This window comes from Mustelus asterias, assembly GCF_964213995.1.
Source record: "Mustelus asterias chromosome 26 unlocalized genomic scaffold, sMusAst1.hap1.1 SUPER_26_unloc_4, whole genome shotgun sequence".
Classification (NCBI taxonomy): Eukaryota; Metazoa; Chordata; class Chondrichthyes; order Carcharhiniformes; family Triakidae; genus Mustelus; species Mustelus asterias.
In genome coordinates this window covers 585,421-598,725 of record NW_027590109.1, presented here as the reverse complement: position 1 = coordinate 598,725, position 13,305 = coordinate 585,421, and positions in this window count along the sequence as shown.

Genomic DNA, 13,305 nt, shown 5'->3' with positions numbered 1-13,305 from the left:
GGATACTGCTGAGGGGGATAACCTACCAGTGGTAAGCCACGGAGAATGGATCTCCAGCACTCAGTCGGTCCCTGTGGCTCAGAAGGGAAGGGGGGTGGGGAGCAGGAGAGCAACAGTTATTGGGGACTCGGTAGTTACAGGGATAGATCGGGGGTTCTGTGGCAGCAAAAGTGACTCATGGATGATATGTTGCCTCCTGGGTGCCAAGGTCCGTGATGTCTCGGGCCGTGTTTTCAGGATCGTTAAGGGGGAGGGGTAACAGTCACAAGTAGTGGTAAACATCGCTCCCAACGACATAGGTAAGAGAAGGGACGGGGATTTAAAACAGGAATTTAGGGAGCTAGGGTGGAAGCTGAGAGGCAAGACAAACCATGTTGTCATCTCTGGTTTGTTGCCGGTGCCACGTGCTAGTGAGTTGAGGAACAGGGAGAGGGTGCAGATAAACACATGGCTGCAGGGATGATGTCGGAGGGAGAGTTTCAGTTACGTGGATAATTGGAGCACATTCTGGGGAAGGTGGGACCTGTACAAATAGGACCAGGGGGGCACCAACATCCTGGGAGGGAAATTTGCTGCAGCTCTTCGGAGGGGTTTAAACTAATTTGTCCAGGGGATGGGAAAACGAGCTGTAGTCCAGAAGCCAGTGTTGAGTGTACTGAGGTACTGAGGAAGGAATCAAGGTCGCAGGAGTGAACCGGCAGACAGGAAGGTGGGTTGAAGTGTGTCTACTTCATTGCAAGGAGCATCCGGAATAAGGTAGGTGAACGTGGAGTGTGGATTGGTACTTGGCACTACGATGTTGTGGCCATTATGGAGACATGGTTAGAAATGGGACAGGAATGGTTGTTGGAAGTTCTGGGGTATAGATGTTTCAATAAGAGTAGGGAATTTGCTAAAAGAGGTGGAAGAGTAGCATTGTTAATCAAGGATAGTTTAACGGCTGCAGAAAGACACGTCGAGGGGGATCTGCATACTGAGGTAATATGGGCTGAAGTCAGAAATAAGAAAGGAGCGGTCACGTTGTCAGGAGTTTTCTATAGGCTCCCAAATAGTAATAGAGATGTGGAGGAAGAAATTGCAGAGCAGATTATGGATAGTTGTGGAGGTCACAGGGTAGTTGTCATGGGTGACTTTAACTTTCCAAATATTGATTGGAACCTTTGTAGGGCGAATATTTCGGATGGGGAAGTTTTTGTACAGTGTGTGCAGGAGGGTTTCCTGACACAATATGTGGATAGGCCGACAAGAGGTGGGGCTACTTTGGATTTGGTCCCGGGTAATGAACTAGATTTGTTTGTGGGAGAGCACTTTGGAGATAGTGACCACAATTCGGTGTCTTTCACTATTGCAATTGAGAGGGATAGGGCCATACAGCAGGGCAAGTTTTATAACGGGGGGGGGGGGGGGGGTGATTATGATGCGATTAGGCGGGAATTAGGGAGCATAAGATGGGAACAGAAACTGTCAGGGAAAAGGCTAAAATGAAAAGTGGAGCTTGTTCAAGGAACAAATACTGCCTGTCCTTGATAGGTACGTCCCTGTCAGGCAAGGAGGGAATGGACGAGTGAGGGAACCATGGTACACAAAAGAGGTTGAATGTCTCGTCAAGAGGAAAAGGGAAGGGTATGTAAGGATGAGAAAACAAGGTTCAATTGGGTCGCTTGAGGGTTACAAGATAGAAAGGAATGAGCTAAAAAAAGGGCTTCGGAGAGCTAGGAGGGGGCATGAGAAGTCTTTGGCGGGTCGGATCAAGGAAAACCCCAAGGTTTTTTACTCTTATGTGAGAAGTAAAAGAATGACCAGGGTGAGGTTAGGGCTGGTCAACTGTGGGAACTGGTGCATGGAGTCAGACGGGATAGGACAGGCGATGAATGAATACTTTTCTTCAGTGCTGACCAAAGAGAGGGGCCATGTTTTTGAGGATGAGAGTGTGATACAGGTTGATAGGCTGCAGGAGGTAGAAGTTCTGAGGGAAGATGTATTAACAATTTTGAAAAGTCTGAGGGTCGATAAGTCCCCTGGGTTAGATGGGATATATCCTAGGTCTTTGGGAGGTAAGGGATGAGATTGCAGAGACTTTGGGTTTGATCTTTGGGTCCTGAATGTCCACCGGGATAGTGCCAGAGGACTGGAGAGTGGCAAATGTTGTTCTTCTGTTCAAGAAAGAAAATAGGAATGACCCTGGTAATTATAGGCCAGTAAGTCTTACTTCGGTGGTCGGTAAGTTAATGGAAAAGGTCCTGAGGGATAGGATTTATGACCATTTGGAAAGATGCGGCTTAATCCGGGATAGTCAACATGGATTCGTGAAGGGTAAGTCTTGCCTCACAAATTTGATTGAATTATTTGAGGAGGTAACTAGGTGTGGAGATTAAGGTAGAGCAGTTGATGTCGTATACATGGATTTTAGTAAGGCGCTTGATAAGGTTCTCTACGGTCGGCTCATAAAGAAAGGAAGGAGGTGTGGGATAGAGGGAGATTTGGCTGATTGGATAGGTAACTGGCTATCTCATTGAAGACCGAGGGTGGTGGTGGATGGAAAATTTTCAGACTGGAGACCAGTTACCAGCGGGGTACCACAGGGATCATCGTTGGGCCCTCTGCTATTTGTGATTTTTATCAATGACTTGGAGGAGGGGGCTGAACACATAACATAGAACATTACAGCGCAGTACAGGCCCTTCGGCCCTCGATGTTGCACCGACCAGTAGAACCAATCTAAAGCCCCTCTGATCTACACTATTCCAATATCATCCATATGTTTATCCAATAACCATTTGAATGCTCTTAATGTTGACGAGTCCACTACTGCTGCAGGCAGTGCATTCCACGCCCTTACTACTCTCTGAGTAAAGAATCTACCTCTAGCATCTGTCTATATCTCTCACCCCTCAATTTAAAGCTATGTCCCCTCGTGCTAGCCATCACCATCCGAGGAAAAAGGTTCTCACTATCCACCCTATCTAATCCTCTGATCATCTTGTATGCCCCTATTAAGTAACCTCTTAACCTTCTTCTCTCGAACGAAAACAACCTCAAGCCCCTCAGCCTTTCCTCATACGATTTTCCCACCATACCACGCAACATCCTGGTAAATCTCCTCTGCACCCTTTCCAACACTTCCACATCTTTCCTATAATACGGCGACCAGAACTGTACACAATACTCCAAATACGGCCACACCAGAGTTTTGTACAGTTGCAGCATGACCTTTTGGCTCCGAAACTCAATCCCTCTCCCAATAAAAGCAAACACACCGTATGCCTTCTTAACAAGCCTATCAACCTGGGTGCCAACTTTCAGGGATCTATGCACATGGACACCCAGATCCCTATGTTCGTCCATACTACCAAGTATCTTACCATTAGCCCAGTACTCTGTATTCCTGTTACTCCTTCCAAAGTGAATCACCTCACACTTTTCCGCATTAAACTCCATTTGCCACCTCTCAGCCCAGCTCTGCAGCTTATCCATGTCCCTCTGTAACCTGCCACTTCCCTCTGCACTGTCTACGACTCCACCGACTTTAGTGTCATCTGCAAATTTACTAATCCATCTTTCCACGCCCCCATCCAGGTTATTAATAAAAAGGACAAACAGCAGTGGCCCCAAAACAGATCCTTGTGGTCCACCACATGTAACAGAACTCCAGGATGAATATTTCCCATCACATGCGACCCTCTGTTTCCTTACAGCTAGCCAATTCCTGATCCAAACCACTAAATCACCCTCAATCCCATGCGTCTGTATTTTCTGCAAAAGCTTACCATGGGGAACCTTATCAAACGCTTTGCTGAAATCCATATACACCCCATCAACCGCTTTACCCTCATTCACCTCTTTGGTCACCTTCTCAAAGAACTCAATAGGGTTAGTGTGGCATGACCTACCCTTCACAAAACCGGGCTGACTGTCCCTAATCAAATTATTCCTTTCTAGGTGATTATGAATCCTATCTCTTATAATCCTTTCCAATACCTTGCCCACAACAGAAGTAAGGCTCACCGGTCTATAACTTCCATTTGAAGGGTGGGTCTGTAAATTTGCTGATGACACCATAATTGGTGGAGTCGTGGATGAGGTGGAGGGCTGCTGTAGGCTGCAAAGAGACATTGATAGGATGCAGAGCTGGGCCGAAATATGGCAGATGGAGTTTAACCCTGATAAGTGCGAGGTGATACATTTCGGTAGGAGAAATTTGAATGTGGATTACAGAGTGAACGGGAGGGTTCTGAGGAATGTGGAGGAACGGAGAGATCTTGGGGTTCATATCCACAGATCTCTGAAGGTTGCCACTCAAGTGGATAGAGCCATGAAGAAGGCCAATAGCGTGTTTTCGTTTACTAAGAGGGGGTTTGTGTTTAAGAGCCGTCAGGTTATGATGGAACTGTACAGGACCTTGATGAGACCACATTTGGAATATTGTGTGCAGTTCTGGTTACCTCACTATAAGAAGGATGTGGAAGCATTGGACATAGTGCAAAGGAGATTTACCAGGATGCTGCCTGGTTTGGAGGGTAGGTCTTATGAGGAAAGGCTGAGGGAGCTAGGGCTTTTCACTTTAGAGCGGAGGAGGATGAGAAGCGACTTAATGGAGGTTTATAAGATGATGAGGGGGATAGATAGAGTGGACGTTCAGAGACTATTTCCTCGGTTGGATGTAGCTATTACAAGGGGGCATAAGTATAAGGTTCATGGTGGGAGATACAGGAAGGATGTCCGAGGAAGGTTCTTCCCTCAGAGAGTGGTTGGGATGTGGAATAAGTTGCCTGCTTTGATAGTGGAGTTGGACACTTTATGAACTTTCAAGCGGTTATTGGATTGGCATATGGAGCACACCAGAATGATAGGGAGTGGGATAACGTGATCTTGGTTTCGGACAAAGCTCGGCACAACATCGAGGGCCGAAGGGCCTGTACTGTGCTGTACTGTTCTATGTTCTATGTTCTTAACCTTCAGGATGTGAGATGACTTCGTTGCTGGAGAAGCCTTTGCACCTCCAGAACCTCAACTTCTTACAGTCAATGGCAGTGAGCAAATGATTAATTAATTGTATGAGCTTCCAATGGTGTTAGCTGAAGGTTATGCTGAAACTGGGAGGAGACAAGTTTGAGCCCTGACTGTTGTCTCCCAGGAGCTCCAAATTGCAAAAGTGCTACTGACACAGCATCATGAGACTTCGTTGCAGCAGAATGAAATGTTGAGACAGAGTTCGGTGCAGTAGAATGAGCTGCTGACACAGATTTCGGTGCAAGACTTCAGTGCAGCAGAATGAGCGACGAAGACAGGAAAATGAGTTCTGTCTGCACTTAATAAATAAAGTGGTGACACCTGCTACTGCAGCATCTGGCCATTAGCCATCCCATTCAGAGACAGTTGCCGCTGGGCAGGACCCGGCTCCATCCGGGATACAGGGGGATACGCCATGTGGACGGGGAAGGGCCCGGGGACGACGCAGCAAGAATTAGGATCCCACTCCTCTCCCTCCAACACTGCCACCTCTATCTCAACATTCCTCTCCTCTTATGGGTATTCAATTTTGAGTTTTTTATTCCAATTCTGTTATGGTTAATATTTCCGCCTCGTTTAGTTCAATTACTCAATGAGTATCCTCATGTTTGAATGTTGCATTTTGATATTTGAATAAATAATTTGTACAATTTTGTCAAGTTTAATGGAAAAAATATTAAACAAATGACAACATTTTTTTACATTTAAACAACTTTATTCATGCTGATATTTAACTTAACATAACACCTCAATTTAAAAAAGTTGCACTAAACTATCTTTTATAATTTTAACACCATGGACATTATTGATTTTCTTCTTTAACAAAACGGTTTCTTCCTTTTTGCAGACAAGGTGGTCAGGGGAATGGAGGGTTTGAAGGGAGGAATGGATGCAAGGGAGTGAACGGGATTGTTTGGACAGACGAAATAAACATTTTAAAAGCTCATTGTCCAAAAGCAGTAGTGCCAGGCGATCTCGAATTGCTCGTGCGTCACCTGGAGCTCCAGCTTCTCCATCACGCTCCATATTGCCTTCATCCAGCTCCTCCATCTCCGAAGGCAATTGAAGTACTGGGTGAATGCTCAGTCCATGCTCGAGGACAACAAAACACGCGACCAGAATCTTTGTCATTTTGGGAAATGTTACAAATATCACTAATGCCATATTGAAAGGACACAGATGCCAAAATCCTCACTGTTGTTGTGACTTTCATCTCCACTGTTATGGCAGTGCGGCAGTTACAGTTGTGTTTCAGGTCTTCAGTCAATATTTCAAAAAGGCATCCCATTGTTTCCTTGCTGAAGCGCAGTCTCCTGGCACACATCTCCCCTGATCTCATTTCATATGATGTGGAGGTGGAGGTCTGAACACTTGTGGGACATGACTCCAGATTTACAGTCTGGACAGGATTCTAAATTACTGTCAGGGAGATAATTCATATCAGCTTACAGGAGACTTGCATACATCAAGTAAGGCATTAAACTTCCCTAAGACTTTTAAAATCATTACTTAGATGTGGAAGCATCAACATAAACTCCCTGATCAAATTAGTTCGGCATTTTTAAATTTAGGTTTGTAAGAATCAACATAAACTACATTATTAAATTGCTTATGTATTTCGTTACTGAGGCTTGCAAGGTCACACAACGGAAATTAAAATGAATTACTTTTCTTAATTCCCTACTGAGGTTTGAAAAGATTAACGTAAAATGCAGCACTTAAGTTAAAATGCTTTCCAACATCCCAACCTCAAAACTATTCGGAGAGATATCTCCTTGTTCGTTGCTCGCTGATTGTCGATTACGAAAATAGGTGTATGACTTTTATCGTAATACCTCACGGAATATCCGGGCAAGCAGACCAAGTTCGCGCTGTCTCGTTAAGGTATGTTGTGCTGCTTCAACGCAGCGATGGCCCATCAGCACCCACAGCGCAGGTTCTTGAAAAGTGCGCTTTGAGCGCAAATGCGCATGCGCCGGGAATTCCGGAACATCCCAATCTCATGTCCGGCGCTCCAGAAGCAAGAACCGGCATTTCAGGCCGAAAGTGATGCCCCATGGAAATTTAGAAAGTTGAAATTAAGGAAAGTCACAAAAAAAAACAAGAGCGACTTTTCAAAGGGAAATTGCGATGAAACAATGAATTAGAAAGGGCAAAGTTTGAAAACGAAGAATGAGAATGAGAAATGAAGAGAGAGAGAGAGAGAATTTCAGCTGAACAACCGATGATTGAAACAGAGGCACGAGAAAATGTTGAGGAGGAAAGTAGTTTTGACGGGAATTTAGTGGGGAAATGGTTGTTTGTACAAGATCTTCGTATTAAATATGCAACGGATGTGGCAGCGTTCTTTATTTCGTTTGAAGACGTTGCTAAACAATTAAATTGGGGTTGCACAGTGGCACAGTGGTTAGCACTACTGCCTCACAGCTCCAGTGACCTGGGTTCGATTCCCGGCTCGGGCCACTGTCTGTGTGGAGTTTGCATCTGCGTGGGTTTCCTCCTGCTGTTCAGGATTCCTCCCACACTCCAAAGATGTGAGTTTACGTTGATTGGACATGCTAAATTGCCCTGTAATCACGCAAGATGTGTAGGTTAGATGGAGTAGTGGGGTAAGGATCTGGGGTGACGGCCGTGCGGCCTGGGTGGGATTGTTGTCAGTTCGGACTCGATGGGCCGAGTGGCCTCCTTCTGCACTGTAGGCTTTCTATGATTTAAATAGTCAGCTTAAAATTGAATATTCTGGTTAAAAGGTAGACTGGTGAGCTGCATGCAGAGTTGTCAGAAGAGGAACTTGAATGAGCTGATGGATGCTATGGAATTTCACATTTTCTAATTCATTCCAATGAATGAAACATTTTTGTCCATTCGTCATCCGTTTGAAGAAATACGGATCCAAGTTTTATTATTGTTGCATCAAGGTAGCTAAGATAACAATTCATCATGAAAAATAACTGTAGTACCTGCAAAATTCGAAATTAAGATTTGTCATGCAAAATCACTGAATTTGCACATTGATCTTTCCTCGTCAATGAGTAGGGATATTGGTTTAAACGTGATCCTTAGTGATACTCAACCAGATGTGAAGGACATAACGACAAGTGAACACTTAAATAAAGACCATTCATAACGCATTACGAACAGTATTGAAAACGTTCATTTATTGTGTAAAAAATGTACAGTGCTACAAGGAGCTATGAAATTCCAGAAAAAATGAGTGACGTGGCTAAAAAAACGAATTGAAAATAAATCATTTGAAAAGGGACTGCGACAAACGAAAACATCACAACAAATGAAGCACAAAGGAACTATCCGAACTACTATGTGTGGAACAAAGAAGCATCTTAACATCCTTCATAAAGCTGCAAAATCATTTTGCAACAAAAGATATGGGCTGTTAATGCACAAGAAAGACATTTGATTCCGCAAAATCAAAATGAAAATTGAACTCCTGTAAGCTTGATAAGTGGGCTTGAATATTGAACTATCCCTACAAGCAACAAAAATGTAACTGGACTGTGAAGCTAAATCGAGCACTGTTTCCTAAGTTGAATCCGGAAACAAAAGTACAAAGAAACACAAAACATGATTTCTGACGATATTAGAACATAGAACATTACAGCGCAGTACAGGCCCATCGGCCCTCGATGTTGTGCCAATCAGTAGAACCAATCTAAAGCCCCTCTAACCTACACTCTTCCAATATCATCATATGTTTATCCAATAACCATTTGAATGTTCTTAATGTTGACGAGTTCACTACTGCTGCAGGCAGGGCATTCCACGCCCTTACTACTCTCTGAGTAAAGAACCTACCTCTAACATCTGTCCTATATCTCCCACCCCTCAATTTAAAGCTATGTCCCCTCGTGCAAGCCATCACCAACCGAGGAAAAAGGTTCTCACTATCCACCCTATCTAATCCTCTGATCATCTTGTATGCCTCTATTAAGTCACCTCTTAACCTTCTTCTCTCTAACGAAAACAACCTCAAGCCCCTCAGCCTTTCCTCATACGATTTTCCCACCATACCACGCAACATCCTGGTAAATCTCCTCTGCACCCTTTCCAACACTTCCACATCTTTCCTATAATACGGCGACCAGAACTGTACGCAATACTCCAAATGCGGCCTCACCAGACTTTTGTACAGTTGCAGCATGACCTCCTGGCTCCGAAACTCAATCCCTCTACCAATTAAAGCTAACACAACGTATGCCTTCTTAACAACCCTATCAACCTGGGTGCCAACTTTCAGGGATCTATGCACATGGACACCCAGATCCCTCTGTCCATCCACACTACCAAGTATCTTACCATTAGTCCAGTCCTCTGTATTCCTGTTACTCCTTCCAAAGTGAATCACCTCACACTTTTCCGCATTAAACTCCATTTGCCACCTCTCAGCCCAGCTCTGCAGCTTATCTATGTCCCTCTGTAACCTGCCACTTCCCTCCGCACTGTCTACAACTCCACCGACTTTCGTGTCATCTGCAAATTTACTAATCCATCCTTCCACGCCCTCATTCAGCTCATTAATAACAATGACAAACAGCAGTGGCGCCAAAACAGATCCTTGCAGTACACCACTATTAGCTGAACTCCAGGATGAATATTTCCCATCAACCACCACCCTCTGTTTTCTTACAGCTAGCCAATTCCTGATCCAAACCACTAAATCACCCTCAATCCCATGTGTCCGTATTTTCTGCAAAAGCTTACCATGGGGAACCTTATCAAACGCTTTGCTGAAATCCATATACAACACATCAACCGCTTTACCCTCATCCAATGGGATATTATCTCGATTCTGATGACAATGTTACTGTTTTTGACTTGGTGTTTGTCAAACCAATGTCAGTGTACAATATGACATTTGCAATTATGAAATATCAAGTTTATGGGTATCATGAAATCAAAAAGACGTCCAGATATTTGTGATGCTTGTGACCCAGTAATCTATTTTTCAATACGTCTTCCACAAAACAAGCCCTCGACTAGACTCCAGCCATTAATTTATTCCCAGAAATCTGTTATTCCACACAGAAAACCATGAGGACTTCAATGCATTCCCATCTGTAAATCAACCGCAGGTAACTTGTGTTTAGAAGGCAAACCTCCCAGCGAATCTCCCCATTAGATTCCAGAATTAAAATGTTTTTTTTTTAATCTCTGATTCGAAATGTCTCTCCTCTCACCCAAAATCCTTGTAGTGGATTACACCCTGTCCCTGAGGGCAGTAATAGATAACAGAACGTTTTGCAGGCCACGGTAAGAGTTCCAGCTTTCCAGTGAGTCCCTGCTTTATTGTTCAGTGTTTGCATGATTACCACTGTAAGTGCAGGGTTCGTAAAGTCATATTTCTTGAAAAGCTGTCTGCTGCTCTCTGCCCAGGGCTCACAATGGTAAGGTGTCTCAAGCACCTCTAAAGCTTGTGGCCCTGCAAGAAAGATCCCAAGTTGCTGTTTTTTTTTCCTTGGTACCAACCAAGCACCCAATTAAGTCAATGACAACCATTCACTTTAGGTTAATTGAACTTGCAAACCCCTTGAAATTGAACTATGCAGTGAGGCAGCACATGACATGAAAGGCAATACTATGAATGGGACACTCCAGTCCTGTGTTGATACCAGTTCCTTCACATCTCAACGGAAAATAACAGGGTATTAAATAGGGGCTACATATTGACTAATTTGTCTCAGTGAGTGATGGTGCAATGCTGGTCCAGGGTCCCACAATTACTTGTGGCTGGGAAAAGCCTCAATCAGTCATGCACCCTGTGGAAATAGAAGAGGGGGAGCAATCCCCACAAGCATACTTTCTCCATCCTTTGAACCGACGCTGCATTTTATTTATTTTCCCTTGATTATCCACATTTTCGTAACTCCGCCGTTTAGGTTCTTTTTGATTCTGAAAAGATTCGCTTCTTACTTCCACCTTTTGCATTAAAATATCTTGGCACAGTGGCAATGACCAACATGGCGGCAGCCAAAGACGGAGGAGAAACACATGGAGAGGTGAACCTGAGCTGAGTTACAGCGTTCCTTTGCAGACAGACAAGGAAACAGCAACATGCTGTTCAAAAGCTTCAGTTGAGTTGCTGGAGACAGTGGTGCACACTTCACATGTACACTTTAACTTATAAACTGACAAAAAAACAAGAGCATTCTCTCTGCAGTAATTTCACTCCACATCCTCACTCGATAATCCACATTTCTCATCAACTGGTGAAAACATTATTGGTACCATATGTATTAGACAAATATAGTCATGGGTCATGTTTTATACTTGTTCTGGGATCAGAGATATTTCAAATCACGAATGTGGGGAAGTGGGTGGCACTGTGGTCTTATCGCTTGAGTAGTCATGACAGAAAACCAGCCCATATCTCAGGAGGAAACAGGATTCAAATCCCATCACGGCAGAAGTTGAAAAGTGAATGGATTAAATGTCAAGAAATATAGTCCAATGATGTCCATGAAATATTGTCCATTGACAGTAACGTTATTTGATTCATTGAGAACATTTACAGACAGACATCTGCCATCTTACCTTGTCGGCGCACTTAACTTCACATGCTCAGCAATCTTGTTGACTCTTAAATGCTCTCTGAAAAGGCCAAGAAAGAGCGACATGTCAAGGACATATAAGGACGGGAAATAAATGAATGCAAACGGACGTTCATATAATTGCAGGTCTTGGTTTCAGAACGAAACCTACGTTTTTCTTTTGGTTTCGGTGACGACAGTGAAATTGACATAATGAAGCAACAACATGTTTCCTTGAAAACAAATCAGTTGGAATGAAGAGTAGACCACTCACACCGGATCCATTATTCAGTAAGATCGTGACTGATCTGTTTGTGTCCAAATTTACATTCTGCCCGTAGCTTGATCTGGGTTTCAGACAAAGCTCGGCACGACATCGTGGGCTGAAGGGCCTGTTCTGTGCTGTACTGTTCTATGTTCTATGTTCTATCCCTAGGAGGAAATATAGGAACTTGCACAGCACACAGAAAATGATGGAACGCACTTTTGCCCTCGAAATAATTATGCCTCTCCAAACAATTATGTATTTCTCTATCACCAGATAATGCCTCCAGAGAAAATAACGCCAACTGCAGCCAACAAAATAATGTCCTCATAATAATCATATGCCCCGAATACTGGAAAACGTGTGGGAGCTCGCAATTAAGAAAACATGCTGAAGACCCCATCGAAAGAATTGTTCCACTTCTAATGTACTTCCTATCAACCAAATATCACACTACTTTCTGCGCATGCATCCCAAAATGTTGGTCCGCGTTCCCATTCAATGTGTCTTGTGCCTCTTTTAAAAGACCCCCACACAATACCGGCAGTTTTTTGTTCTCTGCAGACAAATTAATTATCTATTGTTGAAGGGAGATTTAAAGAATAGGTTCAGCGGGAATAATATCGTTAATTTAGTTGGCTGTATCACAATTTATATTCGTAGGTACCAGTATAACAATTTATATTGGTAGGAATAGATAGTACATAATAGATCTGTATGCATTTATTGTTATACGATCACAAACAGCATGCATATAAACTCCACCATGTTAACAGAAGATCAGAATATTAAAATGCCACAGAATGGATACTAGCTGGCTTAGCCACATTCCTGAACACAATCAGCTGGCTTAATCACAAGCTTGTGTATGATAGACCCCAGTTACTGGTGGCTGGTACCAGTCTAGCGGAGGCAAATAAGAAAGTTATTGACAGCATGATCAAATCAGGTCAAATTGGTTGGTCTGAAGCATCATCAACAAAGGAGGGGAGTAAAGGGTTAAAAGAAACAAGCAAGCACCGACTCTGTGTACGGCAAAGAGAGAGAGAGGGTATAATAGTGCGATCTGAAGCATCATGTGTTGGAATAGGGTAAAGCAGATCAAAGTGAATTGCTTCTCTGTGCACGAGTTGAATAAATTACTTTCCCCCAGTTGAAATGTTACGATAGTGCAATTGAGGCAGGGTCAAGGTTCCTTAATCTTGTTGGCCATGGTCATTCTTAAGTGCAGGAAACGAACAGAGATTTGAGCTCTGCCATGTTGGGAAACGAAAGTCAATTTCAAGATGGCACTACATTACATCTGAAAAGTTGTAAGGAGAATTAACCATTTCAGCATACAGTTGACTTGATTTTGTATCTGCCTGTGTTGGTTCCAGATTTATTTGGCAGCACTAGCTTTCGGAGTCTCTCCTTCCTAAGAAGTCTCATAACACCAGGTTCAAGTCCAACAGGTTTATTTGGCAGCAATGGCTTTCGGAATCT